Here is a 21,928-nt window from a genome sequence, read left to right as displayed (position 1 = left end):
AATAATGCAAAACATATATTTCACCTCTTAAGAAGAGGTTTCGTGGATCTTAACCATGTGAATTTCATCTTTAGGTATGCTATGAAAAAACAATGACAAAAGTGGACAATATTTCAATCCTCAACAACGCTAAACATCTAGGCAATCCAAGAGAAAAGATACCAAAGTGTTTTGATAAATTTCAATCCTCTAGGGCAATCTTATCATGCATAACCTAGATCTGAAACTCCTATTTACTCTATGGCAATCTTATCATGCATAACCCAGATTTGAAAGCTCCTATTTACAACAATAAATACATTGGTAAAACAACCCCTATTTTCTTCCATTACATTGTTAAATCACCTGGAAGGCCATTGGAAATTAGAAACCATGAAGAACATAGATGTTTGAACATCAATTTTGCAATTTACAAAAGTATTGAACAATTGAGAACTTCAGTAATATGCATAAGATCAAGTTGTTGTACATAGTCTTCTCAAATGGCTAGTACAATCCACTAGCTTTCCAAAACCCTAACTAGGGATAACAATGAAAAACCGTAGCTCAACCAAGGAGATCCAACATGAATCACCTAAGCTAGTTCTCCAAAGCAAGATGTTGCCTCCTCTTCTTCTTCTTCACCAAACATAAGTTGTGGTTTCATCTCAAAACCCGAATCTCAAAATCTTCGAAGGGATAAAACCCTAACCCTAGACTCCAAGATGATCCAAGAAGATCAAGAATCCCAAGCGACTCTAAGAGAGAGAGAGAGAGAGAGAGAGAGAGTACAAATGAAAATGTAAGAGAGAGGATGACTAGTGCGCTCATCCAAATCATCTCTCCACATAAGAGTGAGGAAGAATGATGCGTATGGCATGAGTGAGTGAAGGACTCTCCTTTTCCTATATATATGAGAGGTAAGGGAGTCCAACAATACAATGTGGGCCAAATCCCTTTCAAGCAACCTACAGTAACCACATCTATGTTCACACAAGTGAAGTGCTTCACTCTAAGGGTACAAATGTAAAGCTCCAAGGTGATCTCATAAACAATGAGGGCTTTGAGATGATGTAGCTACACAAGGTGTGCCCATGCTCCTCCGCCCCTAGCCCACATGAATTCCGTTGCTTCTATTAAACCATTCACTCTTCTTGGTCCACTCCCCTTGCATGAACTTTGTTGCAACCTAGGGCATCTCAGAGGTAACTCTAAGCTTCCATATAGGAATCCAAGCTATCTCATGCTATCTGATGCCCTCAAAGATGTACAACACTTCTCTAACTAAATAGGGTGTTCTCAAAGAAACTAAACCTTACCACGTGGCCATCATAAGGATGTCTCCCAAGCTATCAAGAGAACTCCAATGCCCTAGGGTAGAATACCAAGCAAGCACCTAGTTGATGGCAAGAAACTACTAAGCTAGTTGTCTCCAATATGCAAATCCATCACGAGCCATCTCTCATTTGCAATACATCTTGAACCATCTAGGGGCTAAACATACACCATGTACCTCAAAACTCATTAAACACCCCCAAACATGGTGTAAACACTTTTAGAGTAACTTTAAAGCTAACAAAATGCATTATTCATCCATGAATAAGGCCTAGGGGATACACCCTCAGTGGAATGACAACATTTATGGATTAAATCCCTTTTTAAATACTAAAATGGACCAAAATCTTGGTTTAAATGACAACATTTATGGATTAAAATATCATTTTCCCTTTTTAAATACTAAAATGGACCAAAATCTTGGTTCAAAAGATTCATTTTCTAGAGGCATGGTTGGAAGTGTGGGAGATCCCTTCCAACCTTAAATGAATATCTTTGGGAGGAAGAAGTTGAAGGGCATTTCAACGTGAGGTTCATCTTTTTTTTTATTTTTCTTAGGTTGATTCGATTGTTGGAAATCACTAATATAAACATGTTAGTATAATCCAAGGGTAGGTTTGTTCCAATAAGTAAATGTGAAGGTTGAGGTGAAACCCTCACATTGTTTTTGCTATAATCATTGTGTTTACTCAAGGATATTTGGTGTTGCAATTTCTAGGTTAGGTCTTTCACTTTATTTTTTAGTGATTCCCTAACTAAGGTTGAAGGTTAGGTGTGGCACATTTAGGCCACTTGATAATGTGGTGAAATCAGACTTGAAGAATGATGCATTATTGGTTCTTCATTAATAAGAAGACCATCCTACTTTGCCTACTTCATTTATGGGTTCATATGTGGCCTTCGCTTTAATTGTTCATGATTGCACTCTGTTACATAATTGATTCTGTACTTGTTGTGAGCAACATCTTTGGAAGTGCCCTCTAGCCGATCAACTATCCCTTGCAAGAACATTATGGAATTTTTATGCATCTTGAGGCCATTTCAAATCCTCCAAATAGGAAACTAAGTTGCCACATGTCAACTAGGGCTTGAAGCCCTCCTCTAGGATGCACAAATCTCCACATCCCCTAAACAAAGTGGTTGCTCAATGAGGTCCCAATGAAGGGATGGCCATTCATTGAGCAAGCCATGTCAACTGTGCATATCCATCATGGACCATCTCTTATGCTACATTCCATCTTGGACCATGCAGCTATTGAACATACACTATGTACCCTGAATCTCATGGAGTGTCCACAAACATGGTGTAAATACTTTTGAAGTAACTTGAAAATCCAACACAAATGACTCTTTCCTCCCTTTTACAGAACACTGTGGGAGGTCAACAATAGTAAAGTGGACCACGTCCAAAAGAAACCTCACCTATTAATAAAATTTTGAGTATGTCTTTTTTGATGATTGATTTTCTTGTCATTGGCAAAATTTCTCTTGAGCTCTTTGTTAAAATTGCCAACTAGGCCAAACTCCATGTGGGTCATCTTATTTATGGCAGCTGATATTTTTCTTGGATCCCTCTCATCGAGAGGTGTAGTGATTCCGATAAGTATTCATGGAGTTATGAATTTATTTGCTTATAAGTAGGACTTCGGCGTAAATCACATAAAGAGAGACATTTGTTGACGCGTTTCGAACCAACCAGTATGGCTCATCGTCAGGACAAGTTGAAGAAACAGATCCAGCCTTTGCATGCTAAATAGTCTGAGCAGAGCCTCCAACGACTATCTTGATCAACGGCTAATTTTGACTTAGGGATAGTAGTTAAAAAGTCAAAATGATAATTTAAAGGGAGTTAGTTAGATTATAGATGTTGATTACGCTAATAGTTTAATAAAATCGCGACTTGTATGGGAATTAGTTAGATTAAAGACCTGACTTTTATATATATATGTATTAAATATATTAAATAAATATATAAATAAATGTTTGTTAGATAAAGGACCTGACTTATATATATACATACATACATATATATATATATATATATATATATATATATATATATATATATAAGTTAATTGAAGGTTTGATTTAAAAATAAAGTAAGGGGGAATTAGTTATGATAAAGACCAATATAAAGTTAATATTAAATATATAAATAAAAGATAGTTGAAAGGTATAAATTAAAAATAAATTAAGGGGAATTAGTTGTAATAAAGACCTATATATATATATATATATAAAAGAGGTAGGTTAGTTAGTTATAATTACTAGAGAAGAAGAAATAATATTATTTTATATGGTGATTACTTATTGGTTGGTTAAATTTTTTATTTCTATTTTATTTTATTATTATTATTTGTTTTTTTTTAATTTTATTTTATTTCATTTTTAATTTTTTTATTTTTCAACGGAAATTAGTTAGGTAAAGGAACTTATTTTCATAAATATATTAGTAAGATAATTTAAGGTGATAGTTATAGTAATTATACATTACTAATCTGCTAAAATAAGAAGGAAAATTAACTAAAAATAAAACTGAATAAAACTAATTAAGAATAATAATAATAATAATAATAATAATATTTATGATCATATTTATATTATAGTTACGATCATAATCATAAAAAACTATCAGGAAGAAGTAAATAGAAAGAGCGTCAGAAAAGAAGGAGAAGAGCCTGAAAAAGCCTGAAAACAAGAAGGATAAGCACTAACGACAGCAAAGAAGAAGAAAAAAGAGGGGGGGGGAGGGAGGAAGAGAAAGACTAGGATGAAAGGGCGGGGATCCAACATCTACTGATCTTCCTGCCGTCATCCCTATTGAGATTGTTTGGCCTTCTTTCAATCTCAATAGCTTCCCTAAATTTACGATGATGAAAATGAGCAACTTTGGCGACAACCTTGGCCTCCTCTATACACACCTGATGCTTGGTCTTTTCTACATGCTCCGCCAAAGCTAAAGACTTGGATCTCCCATGTCTTAGGTCGGCTGCATGTTCACTGATCCTCTGATGGATGGAGCGCCCCGTTTCCCCAATATAGGGGGTCCCACAAGAACAAGGGATCAAGTAGACGCCCTTCATGTCCTTGGGGTTAATGGGATCTTTCACTGATCGGAGGGAATTGCGAATGGTGTTGAGGGGCCCTAAAGGTTGAGGGAATCTCATACCTCTTAAGGATCCGAGCAATCTTGTCCGTGGTTCCTTGGACATAGGGAAGATGGACACCTAGACGATGCTCTTTAGGCTCTTTCTTAATTAACATATTGAGATTGAAAGAAGGCCAAACAATCTCAATAGGGATGACGACTGGAAGATCAGTAGATGTTGGATCCCCGCCCTTTCATCCTAGTCTTTCTCTTCCTGCCTCCCCCCCCCCCCTCTTTTTTCTTCTTCTTTGTTGTCGTTAGTGCTTATCCTTCTTGTTTTCAGGCTTTTTCAGGCTCTTCTCCTTCTTTTCTGACGCTCTTTCTATTTACTTCTTCCTGATAGTTTTTTATGATCATGATCGTAACTATTATATAAATATGATCGTAAATATTATTATTATTATTATTATTTTCCTTAATTAGTTTTATTCAGTTTTATTTTTAGTTAATTTTCCTTCTTATTTTAGCAAATTAGTAATTTATAATTACTATAACTATCACCTTAAATTATCTTACTAATATATTTATGAAAATAAGTTCCTTTATCTAACTAATTTCCGTTGAAAAATAAAAAAATAAAAAATGAAATAAAATAAAATAAAATAAAATAAATAAATAAATAAGTAAACAAATAATAATAATAAAATAAAATAGAAATAAAAAATTTAACCAACCAATAAGTAATCACCATATAAAATAATATTATTTCTTCTTCTCTAGTATTTATAACTAACTAACCTACCTCTTATATATATATATATATATATTGGTCTTTATTATAACTAATTCCCCTTAATTTATTTTTAATTTATACCTTTCAACTATCTTTTATTTATATATTTAATATTAACTTTATATTGGTCTTTATCATAACTAATTCCCCTTACTTTATTTTTAAATCAAACCTTCAACTAACTTTTATATATATATATATATAAGTCAGGTCCTTTATGTAACTAACTTTTATATATATATATATATATATATATATATATATATATAAGTCAGGTCTTTAATCTAACTAACTCCCATACAAGTCGCGATTTTATTAAACTATTAACGTAATCAACATCTATAATCTAACTAACTCCCTTTAAATTATCATTTTGACTTTTTAACTACTATCCCTAAGTCAAAATTAGCCGTTGATCAAGATAGCCGTTGGAGGCTCTGCTCAGACTATTTAGCATGCAAAGGTTGGATCTGTTTCTTCAACTTGTCCTGACGATGAGCCACACTGGTTGGTTCGAAACGCGTCCACAAATGTCTCCCTTTATGTGATTTACGTCGAAGTCTTACTTATAAATATTATGGATCACAGAAGCCTCAATTCAAGAATTTATTTGCGTTATAAGAAAATTCGTTAAGGTCGGCCAACGACCAAATAAACCCCACATGTGCTCAATGTTTTAGTATAAATAGAGGTGGCCTTCAAGTCATTTCAACACATTTGGGATCTCTTCCTCTCTCTACTTGTCTTTGGGTTTTAGTAGGAGGAGAGATCCTAAGGAGGGCTCGACACCTTATGAGGACGACCTATTTTTGATAGGTGTAGACCCTCTCATTTGCAGAAGTAAGAGGGAGTTGGATTCCAGATGTGGAATGATAAATTGCAAGCCTGTGACTACCTCGAGGATCTTAACTTTCAGAAGTTATATGGTAGTGATGTCGGACCAGATTTGGGAAATGTTCTTGGTGAACTTTCTCTGAACACCACGTAGTTAACATGGGGTTTGAAGGGCACCCGTAACCCCACTTTATGGGGTCTGGGGCAGCGCCCTAGAAAATTTTGGTTTTGGACTCTATGTTAGGTTGGGTGGACCCACCTATGGTTTTGTGCATGATTTTCGCACATGTTTTTTGGACGTGATGGTTTTCGGTCCATGGTATTGGACGCGATGGTTTTTAGTCCATGGTATTGGATGCTTCGGCATGTATAAATATGTATTGTAACATTGAAAGGAACATAATGAAAAATCAAGCTGGTAGTCCCGGTTTTGGGATCCAGTGGGAAAATATCTGTGTATATGTGTTTGTGTTATGGTCTCGCACTGTTTATTTTTTTGTGTTTTAGAATTCGTATGCAGGGAATTTCTGTACAGGGTTAAAACCTACATTTGGTATCAGCTCTGTTTTGGCTTCAAGGGGACGCCTTTGTTGCTGAGGAGTTTCGCTTGGGCCTGTGGTAGAGCTGCGAGATCGATTCTGGTGGTGAAAGAAGATGGCGAGCAGTGGAAAGATAGAGATCGAGAAATTTAATGGTCAGAGTTTTGAGTTGTGGAAACTCAAGATGGAGGATCTGTTGGTGGATAAAGATCAGTGGATCGCGGTAGATCCGGGTACTAAACCAACAAGAGTGTCCGATGAAGAATGGAAGGAGTTGTATCAGAAGGCAAAGAGCACAATACGATTGTGTCTCAGATTCAGTATTGCTGAATATATCAGGGGAAGTTACAGCGAAGGCTCTGTGGGACAAGTTAGGGACTTTGTACCAATCTAAGTCTCTGGTGAATAAATTGTTCCTGCGGAAAAAGCTGTATAACCTGAGGATGAAAGATGGAGACTCTGTGACAGAGCATCTGAACGCATTTAATACTGTGGTAAGTCAGTTAGCATCTTGTTGATTTTAAAATTTGAGATGAAGATAAGTGCATCAGTTTGTTGTGTTCTCTACCTGATTCGTGCGATAGTCTAGTTATTGCAATAGGTAGCAATGCAATTGCTTTGTAGTTTGATGAAATAGTCTCAGCCTTGCTGATGGAGGAGATGAGATGGAAAATTATGGAGAGCTAGAATGGTGATGTCTTGTCTATACGAGGACGGTCCCAGAACAGAAACAAAAATGAGTCATCGAGTGGGAGATCTAAATCTAGAGGGAGATCTAAATCTCCAGGAAAACCTGTAAAGGTGGTGTTCTGGAAATGCGGAAAGCAAGGCCACTTCAAAAGGACTGTAAATCTAAAGCTCCTGACAAAGGAAAGGGATCTGATGAGGCTCCTTCTGTAGAGGCGAAAACCACCTCAGATGAAGGTGGGGATGTTTTCTTGGCTTCTTCAAGTACACATGTAGATCATGAGGCATGGTTGATTGACTCAGGTGCATCCTTTCACTTCACTCCCCATAGAGAGTGGTTCTGTGAGTATTAAAAATATGATGGTGGTGATGTCTTCTTGGGGGATGACAGGAAGGCTAGAATCATTGGTCCTGGAAAAGTAAAGTTGAAGCTGCAAGGTGGAAGGGTTAGAACACTACCGGGTGTTCTGCATATTCTTGCATTAGCCAGAAATCTAATTTCTGTAAGCAAGCTGGATGATGCAGGTGTAAAAACAGTGTTCGAGAAGGATACCAGCAAGATGGTTCGGGGAGCACTTGTATTGATGTGGGGAGTTCAGATTGGAACTCTGTACAAGCTGCAAGGTAGCATTGTTGTTGATGGGTGCAACAGTTCTGTGGTTCCTGAAAGTGGAGCAGAAAATCTAGTGGTCTCTGGAGAAAATACTATGCTGTGGCATCAAAGGCTTGGACATATTGGAGAGAAGGGCCTTCGAATACTTCACGGTAAAGGTATGGTAGAAGGTATGAGTAATAGCTCTTTGGATTTTGATTTCTATGAAAATTGTGTATACGAGAAGCAGAATCGGGTGAGTTTTCCCTTTGGTGGTAAGAAGGCGAAACATATATTAGAGCTTGTGCACAGTGATGATGTGTTTGGACCAATGAAGATTGCATCACTGGGTAAGGAATACATGGATATATTTCCTTAAGAAGAAATATGAAGTCTTTGACAGGTTTAAAGAATTTAAGGCTTTAATGGAAAACCAGATAGAGAAGAAGATAAAGGTGTTGAGGACAGATAATGGTGGAGAGTTTTGCAGTAAGGAATTTGAAGAATTCTGCAAGAAGTGTGGTATAGCACGACGAAAGACTACTCCATATACACCTCAGCAAAATGGAGTTGCAGAAAGAATGAATAAGACGTTGATGGAAAGGGCAAGAAGCCTGCTCAGTGGTGCCGGGTTAGGACAAGAATTCTGGGCAGAGGCGGTGGATACTGCATGTTACCTGGTCAATAGGTCACCTTCAACAGCGTTGGAGGATAAGACTCCACAAGAGGTATGGACTAGTAAGAACCCCTCTCTTTAACATTTAAGGGTATTTGGATGTGATGCATATGTACATGTTCCAAAGGAGAAACGAACCAAGTTTATTGGTTTTAAGGATGGTTTAAAGGGTTATAAGCTTTGGAACCCACTAACAAGGAAGGTTGTGTACAGCCAAGATGTGGTGTTTAGAGACGTGAAAGATGTTATTAAACATGAAGTCCAACCAAAGGAACCTGAGAAGATAGAGTTTGAGCTAAAGGAGGAAGAATCAGACTCGACAGTAGAGGAGGAATCAGAAGATGAAGAGCCACAAACTCCAGGTCTGAGAAGATCAGTTTGAGAAAGAAGGTAGTCTGAAAAGTATAGTCCATCTGCTTTCTGTTCAAATTTTGCTTTCTCTCACTGATGATGATCCCAGAACTATGAAGGAAACAGTGGATTTAGAGGATGGAAAACTCTGGAAAGAGGCCATGGTTGATGAAATGGCATCTTTGCACAAAAATGAGGCTTGGGATCTGGTGGAGTTGCCGGTTGGAAGGAAACCCATTGGCAACAAATGGGTGTTCAAGAAGAAGACAAATGCAGAAGGAAAGGTGGAGAAATACAAAGCTTGGTTGGTAGCAAAAGGTTATTCCCAGGTGTCGGGAAATGATTTTGGTGATATTTTTCCCTCTGTTGCCAAGGTAACTTCTATTAGATTACTTTTATCTGCTGCTACTGCTTTTGATTTTGAGGTAGAACAGATGGATGTGAAGACAACATTTCTTCATGGGGATCTGGAAGAGGAAATCTACATGAAGCAACCTGAAGGCTTCGCGGTGAAGGGTAAGAAAAAACTGGTATGCAAGTTAAAAAAGTCTCTGTATGGGTTAAAACAGTCACCAAGGATGTGGTATCAGAAATTTGATACATTTATACGGGGACTTGGCTTCACTAGAAGCAAAGCAGATCGCTGTGTGTATTTTAAATTAATTGGTGACTGTATTATTTCTCTGGTCTTGTATGTGGATGATATGTTGCTGGTTGAAAATGACAAAGAAATTATCGAGGATTTGAAGACCCAATTGTCCTCCAAATTCGACATGAAAGATCTTGGTGCTGCAAACTATATTTTGGGCATGGAAATTAAAAGAGATCGGGCAAAGAGGAAGTTCTGGTTAAACCAGAGGAAGTATGTCGAGACAATACTGCAGAGGTTTAATATGTAGGATAGTAAAACTGGTGAAGGTTCTTATTCCTGTAGGTGTGAGGTTATCTGCTGAACAGTGTCCCAAGACACAAGAAGAGGAAGCGGACATGTCCCGTGTTCCATATGCAAGTGCAGTCGGTAGCCTGATGTATGCAATGGTCTATACTAGACCTGACGTTGCACATGCAGTGGTGGTATTGAGCAGGTTTATGTCAAAACCTAGGAAGGAGCATTGGACAACAGTGAAGAGGGTTTTCAGGTATTTACGTGGCACTAGTGATTTTGGTTTGTGCTACCAAGGAAGACTGGGATTGGACAGAGTGTTGGATATTCATGGCTTTGTTGATGCAGACTGGGCTGGAGATCTGGATCAGAGAAGATCTACAAGTGGGTATGTGTTTAATCTATTTGGAGGTGCAGTCAGTGGGATGAGTAAGAAACAATCTGTAGTGGCACTATCAACTACAGAGGCAAAATACATCGCAGCCACTCATGCAAGCAAGGAAGCAGTTTGGTTGCAGAGATTGTGTTCAAGTATGGGGTTAGTACAAGAAGCTATAAGGATAGACTATGACAGCCAAAGTGCAATTGTCTTGGCAAAAAACCCTGTACATCATTCAAAGACAAAGCACATTGATGTTCAGTATCATTTTGTGAGGGATATGATAGAAGACTAAAAGGTGTTGCTGGTAAAGGTGGACACTTTGAAGAACACTGCAGATGCATTGACAAAATCTATGAGCTTTGCGAAGTTCTCTTGGTGTAGAGAGACAATGGGCATTTCAGGGCTAGGAAAATGACTAAGTTCTCTTGTGGGAGAATGCTGGGTTGTGTTATATTCTTTTCACGTAGTTAACAGGGCGTTTGCAGGGCACCCGTAACCCCACTTTATGGGGTTCGAGGCAGCGCCCAGAAAAATTTTGGTTTTGGACCCTATGTTAGGTTGGGCGGACCCACCTATGGTTTCGTGCATGATTTTCGCACATGTTTTTTGGACGCGATGGTTTTCGGTCCATGGTATTGGACGTGATGGTTTTCGGTCCATGGTATTGGATGTTTTGGCATGTATAAATATGTATTGTAACATTGAAAAGAACATAATGAAAAATCAAGCTGGTAGTCCCAGTTTTGGGATCTAGTGGGAAAATCTCTGTGTATATGTGTTTTATGTGTTATGCTCTCGCATTGTTTATTTTTCTGTGTTTTAGAATTCGTATGTAGGTAATTTCTGTACGGGGATAAAACCTACAGTATTGGCCCTCTCCTTCAGATTCTCTGCGAATCTGACTTGTAAATTGTAGTGCTTCAAGGCACTTCATCGAATAGATGGGTGCACTCTCTAATTTGGTAGAGATGGAAACAATCGTGGGATTATACATTGAGCCGATGCCACCTGATCACAAGAAGAACTTGGTGTCCATCTCGGAAATGGAAGTCAAAGGTTTCTGGGTGGCATTCATCGATGGAAAGGTACGTGTTAAAAAAATATAATTTTCAAAGCTGTCCTTTCTCATGGGTTCAGGGTTGGCAAATTGTATCAAGTTGCAGGATGGTCCATTGGGGATCATGTCAATTGACATATCGCATCTATAACACCGGAGGTCTACCTATGGGGCCCTACCTGATGTGAGTCAAATGGTGATAGGGATGTTTGAATTCAAGTAGAGCATGAAGGTACATGTCTGAGATGTATCGAAGGAAAATCTTATAAGGGGACCATTCCCCTCATGCAACAAGTCCACAGGTTTGGAACAACTCGAGGAGTTTGAGATTCATGATCGGGAATCTCATGTATACAAGTGGAAGAAAGCCCTCTATGGCTTGAAGCAAAACACCCCGGGCGTAGTATGAGAGGATTGATCGCTGTCTGATGAAGCTAAGATTCACTAGGAATGAAACCGATCCAAACCATTACCTAAAGGTTGTGGATGATAGACCTCTCATATCGGCACCTTATGAGGACGACCTATTTCTAATAGGTGTAGACCCTCTCATTTGCAGAGGTAAGAGGGAGTTGGATTCCGGATGTGGAATGATAAACTGCAAGTTTGTGACTATCTCGAGGATCTTAACTTTCATAAGTTATATGGTAGTAATGTCAGACCAGATTTGGGAAATGCCTCTGAGTTTCATAAACTCATTCATGTTGATGTTCTTGGTGGACTTATGTCCGAACATATGTTTTGCAGTTAGCATGGCGAGCTCATATTTGGTTGAGCCTCACTGGATTGGTGCCAAGAATCTTTTGAGATATCTTCGGGGCACAATCTCTCATGGATTGAGATACACTGCTGGAAATATGAAACTGCATGACTATTCGAATGCTCACTGGGCATGCAGTGTGGAGGATCACTAGAGCACTTCTCTGTGTTGGTTCTCTTTGGATTCTGCTTCGATATCATGGATGAGCAGGAAGCAGAAGTCGGTTGCTATAAGCACCGTCGAGACCGAATACATAGCTACGAGTATGATCTCGTGTGAAGCTGCATGGTTGCAAAAGCTCTTAAGTGAGTTGTTTGTACACATGATGAATACCACTGTGATTCTCTGTGACAACCAGAGGGGGTATTCGATTATTGAGGAATCTCGTATTCGATGATTGCTCCAGCAGATAGACATCAGATACTGCCTTATCTACGATATGATAAATCGATAAGCGAGGAGGCTCCATCGCACTGAGACTGATGTAAAGGTCACAAACATTTTGTCAAAGCCCCCGGGGGAAGGTCAAATCTATGACTTTCTCGAACGACTTGGAGTCGTTGAGAGACCTTCTTATAAGGGTCCTGCAAGTTGCATGCATTGAGCTGTGGGAGCTCTAGGGGGCTTGGAGTACTTACTGGAGCAGCATACGGCCACAGGGTGACTCACACTCCCTGGTGGTGCGCTATGAACAAAATGATTAGTTCTTCTGTGGGCCAGGATGATTAGTTCTCCCGTGGCAATTGTGGAACAAGATGATTAGTTCTCCTGTGGGTCGGGATGATTAGTTCTCTCGTGGCAACTGTGGAACAGGATGATTAGTTCTCCTGTGGGCCAGGATGATTTGTTCTCTGTGGCAACTATGGAACAGGATGATTAATTCTCCTGTGGGCTAGGATGATTTGTTCTCTGTGGCCACTGTGGAACAAGATGATTTGTTCTCCTGTGGGCCAAGATGATTAGTTGTCCGTGGCATCCATTGATAGGATGATTCGTTCTCTTGTGGACAGGATGATTAGTTCTCCTGTTGAGGCATCCTACCCATGCAGTTTGGGACTCATGGGAAGTATCTCTGATCTTATTAATGAGCAGGGAAATGAGGATAGGGACCATAGTAGTACTATTGATGGATTCATCGCTTTATTTACCTGTACTCCCTATGCTAGGATGACCTCCATTGATCTGGGATCAGTATGAGTGGTTTGAGACACTCTCTTGTGATATTGATCTGGGATCAGTATGAGTGGTTTGAGACACTTTCTTGTGATATTGATCTGGGATCAATAAAACTGACTTCGGGTCAGTAAGAGTGATGTGACACACTCTCTTCAGATGAAACTGACTTCGGGTCAGTAGAGAATGGTATGAGACATTCTCGACCAATTCTTCTTCTTCATGGTTTAGCAGAGCAGAGCTCAGCAGATTAAAGCAGAGCAGAGCAAAGCTTAGCAGAGTAGAGCAGTGTAGGGCACTGATGGCAGAGATAGTACAGTAGGACATATGGATCAACGGATGGAGTTCTCCCTAGTTGAGAGGGAGTGTTAAAGTTGGCAACTAGGGCCAAACTCCATGCGGGTCATTTTATTTATGGCAGTTGATATTTTTCATGGATCCCTCTCATCGAGAGGTGCAGGATTGATCTAAAGATCATCTGATTCTGATAAGTATTCATGGAGTTATGAATTTATTTGCGTTATAAGACAATTCGTCAAGGTCAGCCAACAACCAAATAAACCCCACATGTGCTCAACGTTTTAGTATAAATGGAGGTGGCCTCCAAGTCATTTCAACACACTTGGGATCTATTCCTCTCTCTACTTGTCTTTGGGTTTTAGTAGGAGTAGAGATCCTAAGGAATAACGTTGCCCTGATCCAGACGACAAAAAAGCCGGAATTGCCGGAAAAGCTCGAAAAGTCGGAAACGCTGGAACTGTCGGAAAAGCCAGAATTGCCAGAAAATTCGGAAACGTCGAAACTACCGGAAACGCTGGAACTGCCGGAAATGCCAGAACTACTAGAAAAGCTGAAACTGTCGGAAAAGACGGAATTGCCGGAACTGCCAGAAAAGTCAGAACTACTGGAAAAGTCGTTACTACCAGAACTGCCGGGAACAACCGGAATTGTCGGAATTGCTGGGAATAGCCGGAACTGCTAGAACTGCTGGGAACTGCTAAAACAACGGGAGCATCTGTCTCTGAAGGAGAGCAGCATGCAAGGGACAACTAACTAACATTGGGACAGTTGTATGGTACTTAGCAGAGAATACACCAAGCATGCAATGTTACAGCTAGCATGCAACAACAAGCATGCTAAGGACAACAAGCATGCCAGGGACAAGAAGCAAGCAAGGGACAACAAGCAAGCAAGGTGCAGCCAACATAGGTCAGGATGGCAACATGGTGCAACAATGGCACATAATGCAGTACAGTGATGGGTACAATCATGATTAATGAAGCGTGATGAGATGCAACATAGTGATGATGGGTGCAACATGGTGCAGCGCGGTGAGGTGCAACATGATGACGAAATGCAGCACAACGATAGGTGAAGGAGTCACCTTGGAGAATTAGTTGAAGCAACATGTCTTCAACTGATCTCATGTATCATCTTCTTAGAGATGATCTATGCTCTTATCTAGATAAGTCAAAGTGTTGACTTCTGTTGTAAACGTACTATCTCTCTCTCTCTCTTTGCTGAACTATTGAAGAACATATAAGAAGAATTAAGCGAGGGTTTCCCCACATTGGGGTTTGTCTCTAGCTAGCACCACATCTTGTGTCCTCTTGTCTTGGCTTGTTTTCTGTGATTATGTTTATATTCTATCTGCATTTTACTTTAATGCTGATGTGATTACTAATCTGGAAAAGATATGGAGCTAATTGTGAAAATTGAAATAAATTGCTCTAAGCATAGAACATACCTAAAATTAACACTCTTGCATTCCATGTTCTGGGTTTTGCTAATTTTGTTGATATTGTTCTATTTCACATTTTACTTAGTCAACTTTTGTAGCAAGCGATCTTATTTCCATTGTTAATTTCATTTTTTCTACATATTCTTCAATTCGCTGAGTAGGAGTTTCCTTAATTCTTTGTTCATTTATACCTATTCATTCCGATATGAGTATACCATGGTTACTTTTGATAAGACAGGTCTCACTCATGTTAGATAATATTTATTTCTTGGGTTAGTCAATTTTGAAGTTTACCTTATCGCTATTATCTATTTCACACCATGGTAGAGTAACCTTATCATTATTATCTCTTTCACACCTTGGTAGTATTTTGGGGACTTTTCTCAAAACCTTTTTCTCATTGGAATTTTGGCGCATAAGATGGGTACTTTTAATATATTGTTTTAAACTATTTAGAATCAAATATTAGCTTATATACAAAATTGTATAATTGACATTATGTTATCACCTTCATGTTCTCTTAAATATCTTTTATTTTGTTAATCAACAACCAAAATATTTTCCCAATGGTGAGACATGTCATTTGACCTTGATAATTTTCTAATTTAGCATGACCCGCCTTCCATGATGGCATGATGAATTCCATCTATTGCAAAAGGAGAAATGGCTAATCTCATCCATTTGTGATTATTCCTTACATGTCACCTGTGCATTATGGTTGATTGCAATCTGTATTACTAATTTTGGTGAAAATCAAATTAACTTCATTGTTTGGTGTAGGGCCTTTCATGGTAACCTTAGAACATAAATGATTTTCAAGGCTAGACAACAATTCTCATGTGAGCCACCCCAAGTTGTATTTATCACTTGATGTGCAACCAAGTGATTGGTCATAGATGCTAATTTGATAGCCTAGACGCATCGTCTTGAATTGTTAAGCGATGACAAATGTTAATAAAAATGATGTCTTCCCTTTCAGGTGTGTTGCTGGTCTTATCTACTTCTATTGAATCGAGACAGTTAAGCTTGCTTGGTGTCTGTGTCTATCTTATTATTTTTCTTTTTGATTATAATCTTTGAAAAATATTCGCAAGCTAGATCTATTTGTAGGCAATCTTTGAATCGTTTTTGCAATGTTTTCTAGGTTTCTCTTCAAATCTGAAGCATGTGTTTTTGGAAACAAAATGGCCATAGGCGTGCAATGATGAATGCAAAATGCATTTTGGCTACAACTTTGTTCTTGCACAAGAAGATTTGACTTTAAATCAATAGGTGATCCCATGAATATCAACCCAAGTTGGGATTTGATAACTATTACCCACCAAAAGTGGTGGTGGGCAACCCATAGGAGAAAATATTCTCCTCATTTGAGAGCCAACCAACGAGCAACCCTATGATGGTCTTCAAATAGCATTATGCCACAATTATCCACCTATTGCTCTGATTAGAGCTCCCCACCTGTCTAGCATTGTTCTTGAAGGAGGTGGGTTAAACTATCAGTGGGTACTCTAACCATTTCAACAATCACGTGCTTTCATTTAATGTTATAGGCATTTTAATATGAATCACGGGGCAAGCTGGATGATTGATAACTCTTGATTGTATCCTTGTTCCCACACTTCACCTGGGAGGTTAGTCTTTGACTCTAGTGTTGTGGGCCCTGCTCTGAGGCCTTATGGTTTAAGAAGGGCACTACTGGGGAGGCATTGATTGATATGGCATGTCTAGGGTAATCCATACTTACTACTTTCCATCTCTCCCAATTACTCATCTCCAATTTTTGGGTTGAGATTCATTGGTCATTGGATTGGCACCCTATATCCACATCCTTGGGTTAGGTCCCAGAAACTTGGCCTTGGAGGTTGATGCAGGTGAAACAATGATAAAAGCATATAAAACCACAACAGAAAGAAAATGTAAAATGTAGACGATGGTTGGGACTTATTTAGCATGTGGAAAAAAGCCTAGTATGAGCTCTAACCTCCTCATTAGCCATCATTTAGTTCCTCAAGCATTTATTGCTTCATCTAAAAGAAAGGAACTCTTGAATGTCCCAACCTTGATGAGCGAGAAAGCACTACATCTTTAAGGGATATTGGAAAAGCACAAAGGAAGCTTGGGCTATTAAGTTATGAGCCAAAGAAAGATAAATCATCAAAGTAAAAGGCGCACCCAGGGGGTGGAAAAAACTAGATGAGTAAAGGATTAACTCATGCCACCATAATTTCTCCCTCCTTACATCATTTACACAAGATGTTGGACAACCATTAGCTTGTCTCTTGGTTGTGGCATCTTCCTTAAAGTCTTTCCCACTCCGTGACCACTTTATAACATATACACATGGATTGATGGGTCTACCTAGGACATGTCACTCCTCTTCGGAGTTGGAAACCCTTAATGAGTTTTGTGTGAAGTATTTATGTGCCCTTAGCATTAGATATAGTCCATTATGATGCTTTGATGGTTTTATGCCCCTAATGATGTTGATCTCACTTGATCTTGAGAGGTTTTGTTTAGGTGGTATCACATGCAACAACGATCCCTTGAGGGATAGCTTGAATCCTCCCCATCACCTTCCAGAGGGTACTTTGCCTTGTTCTGAGAGCATATATGACCTTGTGGCCCCAATGTTGCCCCTCTGAAGATTAGCATTGGGCCTTGAGCAACTTCTACACGATTCTGCACCTATTGATGTGTCTCTAGATGTTGAAATGCAGAGTTTGAAAGCTTGGGCATTGAATTATTTGATGATGTGCCCATATGGAACCAACACACCCTTAGGTTGGCCTTGACCTTGTTTGATGGGTGATGCCTTATTTCGAAATGTAGATGAGGATGGTTATCATTGATATGACTTGGGAGGGCTAGCACATTCTTTCTTAATGCCAATGCTTGCCCTAGATGGTGCCACATCACTCCTACATGCCTTGGAAGGGTAACATAGGTCTCTTTTTGGATTATATCATGTGGAGGTGGTGCCTATTGGAGATGCACACATGCACTTTGAGGTTTTCTTGGAGTGAGGATCATTCTTGGACCATTGCCTCACTTACTTGATGCATTATTGACCATTTTTGGAGGATGATGTCATGGTGATCATTTTACCCACACATGGGGGTTATTTTTGGCATTATTATTATGTTTTAGAACTATCTCAAGGTCAACTTGTGACCTTTGACCTACTTGAACGCTCAAATTAACTTGTTTTAGGGATTTTGCTTGTAAAATTAGTGAAATGAGACTTGGTTGCCCTTATATAAATAGAGGGGAGTCTCACTCACTCATTCATGATCATCATTCATTGTGCTTCTGTCTCTTTGGAAGTGTGCACTAGCTATTGTTGACTTTTCTACTTGGCTGCAATGTAGTTTTATGTATCTTTTGGGAAGGAATTTTGCATGAAGAGGCTTCTTTGGGATTGATTGAAAAGAGTATTGTTGAATATTGTAAGTTTAATGTTGACCTTAATTTTTTTTTTGCATTCTATAATATTGTGAGTCGGGGTTTCTGTGTGCCATGTCAAAATTGTAATTTATTTCATGAAATCTTGATTCTTCATGGTTTGTGAAATTGTTTTCCTTGAATCCTTCAAGAGAACTTTGATATGTGCATCTCTTGAACTTTGAATCTCCCATCTAAGGAAGTTGCTAGGGTTTCTAAGTTGAGATTCTTACTTTGCCAGCCTCTTCATCAAAGTTGTCTTTAGATTTGCAACATAATTTTTTGTGATACTTTTTTGGAAGCAAAATGGCCACCAACTTGCAATGATGAATGCAAAATGTGTTTTGGCCACAACTTTGTTGTTGCACAAGAATATTTGACTTTAAGTCAATAGGTCAACCCATGAATATCAACCCAAGTTGGGATTTGATAATTGTTACCCAACAACAGTGGGTAACCCATAGGATAAAATACTTCTCCTGATTTGATAGCCATCCAACAAACAACCATATGATAATCTTTAGATAACATAATGCCATAATTATCCACTTATTGCTCTGATCAATGCTCTTACCCCTCGATCAATCTTTTTGAAGGAAGGTGGGTCAACTATTAGTAGGTAATCTATCCAATTTATCAATCATGTTCTTTCATTTAATGTTATGGGCATATTAATATGAATCTTTAGGCAAATTGCATGATTGATTGCTCTTAATTGTATCCTTGTTCCCAAAGTTCACTTGGGAGGTTAGTCTTTGATTCTAGGGCATTGGGACGTACTCTGAGGCCTTACGGTTTAGGAACGACACTATTGGGGAGGCATTGATTGATATAGCTTGTCTAGGGTAATCCATACTTTCCACTTTCCATCCATCCCGATTCTTGTCTTGAGTCTTGGGGTGTAGAGTCATTGGTCATTGCATTGGCACCCTATATCCACATCCTTAAGTTAGGACCTCAAAACTTGGTCTTGGAGGTTGATGCAGTTAAAATAACGATAAAAGCATATAAAGCCACTATAAAATGACAATGTAAAATGCATAGGATGGTTGGGACTTATTTAGCACGTGGGAAGAGGCATAATATGAGCTCTACCCCCCTCATTAGCCATCACTCAAGCATTTAATGCTTCATCTGAAAGAAAGGAACTCTTGAATGTCCCAAGCTTGATGAGCGAGAAAGCTCTACATCTTTAAGGGATATTGGAAAAGCATAAAGCAAACTTCGATTACTAAACAATGCACCAAAGAAAGATAAATCGTTAATGTAAAAGGTGCATTTGAGGGGTCGAAAAAAGTAGGCCGAGTAAAGGGGTAACTCATGCCACCAGGATTTCTCCTTCCCTACATCATTACAAGTGTTGCACTTATCGTGATATTATCAGAATTATCGCGACAATATCACCAAACCAACCTTGGTGATAATATCGATAGTGATTATCGTGATAAGTAAAAGTGACATTTTTCCTTATCCTTCATTTTTATCTTTTTACTTAAATTTTTAATATTACCATTAATTGACTCAAGATGTTTGAGAGTGGCTTTGACCTCATTGGATTTCATATGGAGAAAGTAGAATTTAAGATCCCACTCAAAATCCAACAGACTTAATAGTTTTTAGGATTTTAGGGTTGACGAGATCGCAATGTTTCTACTACATTTTGTGATGTATGAGGGTATGGAACTAACATTTAATCAAGATCACCAAGCCCTCTATGTACCTCAATGTTGGCGGCATTAACTGTTGAGCTCATCCTTCATGACCCTAGTAAAAATGTACACTTCACTCTAGCAAAATCATTGATTAGGATGTTAAGTTTTTTCTATGTTATTTTAATGCCTAGAGGGTGATCTGAAGAGGGGGATCCCAATATAGGCAATGATTTTGATGTTATGTAGCTATTTGTTGTAACATGATTTTCTTTGGATTTCAGAGGTCATTTATGTTAATTTGGCAGCTCGGGGACAAATTCTCTAACCCACATTAAACTGAGTTTTTTTGGCACTTTGACCCACGACAAGTCTGCACATAGGGTTGACGTATGTTTGATCGAATTTGTATGGGTTGAAGTTTGACTGTTTTGACTGCCTTTGACTGATCTTGGAGGGCCAAATTTAATGTTGATTTCACTGAGCTATTTTGGAGGACTGTTGACCGTTGACCATTGATTGATTGGAGTTCCTGCTATTGCTGTAGACTTTGACCATAATTGTAGATTTGACTTTTAGGCTCATCTTTTGGATATTGGTTGGTTTGTTTCTTTGATAGTCGAAGATTTGATTTTGACTCTTTGTTGATGAATTGGAACATTGTATCTCTCTGCTAAACATTTGATGACAATCTAATAGAAGATTTGAAAGGGTTTTCCCCTTTGTGGGTTTTTTCTCTAGTCTTTGACCAAATTTTGTGTCTCTACTGTTCTTGGTTGTCTTCTATTGTGCATTGGTTTACTGTTCTATCTACAATTCCTTATTGTCGTTGAAAGATAAAATTATATTGGATAAATTGATTGCTAACTAAAGAAGAATTGAAAGAAGTGATTGTGTTAAGCATAGAACACTGGAAAATTAACAATTTAGAGATTCCTTATTGATCTATTTTGATTCCCTTGGTGATATTTTGGTTATAGTATGCACCCTTTCTATATACATGAGAAATTATGCCTATTTGTGTATAATAATTCAGATTCATATGGGTGAATATGAATTATATGTTCTTTTCAAAATTTAAATGTTTTATGTATTTTTTGGTCAACCAATCCGTTGGTCCAATTCTAATAGCATTGTTGAGGATATTATGACCATTTTCCATCAAGCAAACAAGGGGAAATTTGTTGTTTTCATTGCCATGATTCATCTCATGAGATACATTTATTTTTGTTTTGATATGATTTTGTATCACTCTATTAGATCTTATGGCTCATGACAAGTATCATATTTCAATATCGATGTCTAATGTATCACTTGACATGTTATACATCTTATATATCGATTATATTTTCATATTTATGCAACAATGTGTTTGTTTAATGTTGATGTTGTTTTAGAAGTTAAAGAATCGAAAAAAAATCGTTATTTTTGTATTTTTTTAAAATTTCATGATAATTTATGATAATTTCCGTTATTTTCCCCAATATTGCAGATAATTTAAATTTTGGACCCTTGGCGATAGATTGTCGATAACAATAAATGTAACATTGATCATTACACTCAAGATTCCCATTTGCTGGTCTCATGGTTGTGGCGTCTTGCTTGAAGTCATTCCCACACCATGACCACATTATCACACACACCTATGGATTGATGGGTCTACCTAGGACATGTCACTCCCCTGGGGGGCTGGAAACACCTAATAGGGTTATTAACCTAATCTTCCCTAACATAAGTGAGGTAACTTGTTTACAGGTCTTGAGCTAATTAGACATTTGAAGGTGAGTTTTGTGTGAAGTATTTTTGTTCCCTTAGCATTAAATATGGTCCATTTTGATGCTTTAATGGTTTTATGTCCCTAATGATGTTGATCTCACTTGATCTTGAAATGTTTTGTTTAGGTGGTGTTAGGTGCAAAGATGTCTTGAGGGATAACTTGACTCCTTCCCAACACCTTCCAAAGGATAG

General features: G+C 38.3%; 1 protein-coding gene across 4 annotated transcripts in view; it reads left to right on the top strand.

The window, feature by feature from the left end:
* LOC149218453 (NAC domain-containing protein 54-like) overlaps positions 1–21,928 on the top strand; it is a 297,338-nt gene that overhangs the window by 3,258 nt on the left and 272,152 nt on the right. The gene's annotated exons all lie outside the window — the stretch shown is intronic.

Source organism: Pinus tabuliformis, chromosome Q (genome assembly GCF_031772625.1).
Source record: "Pinus tabuliformis cultivar Carrire ecotype Pingquan chromosome Q, CPIR1, whole genome shotgun sequence".
NCBI lineage: Eukaryota > Viridiplantae > Streptophyta > Pinopsida > Pinales > Pinaceae > Pinus > Pinus tabuliformis.
This window is presented reverse-complemented; position numbering and strand designations above follow the sequence as displayed.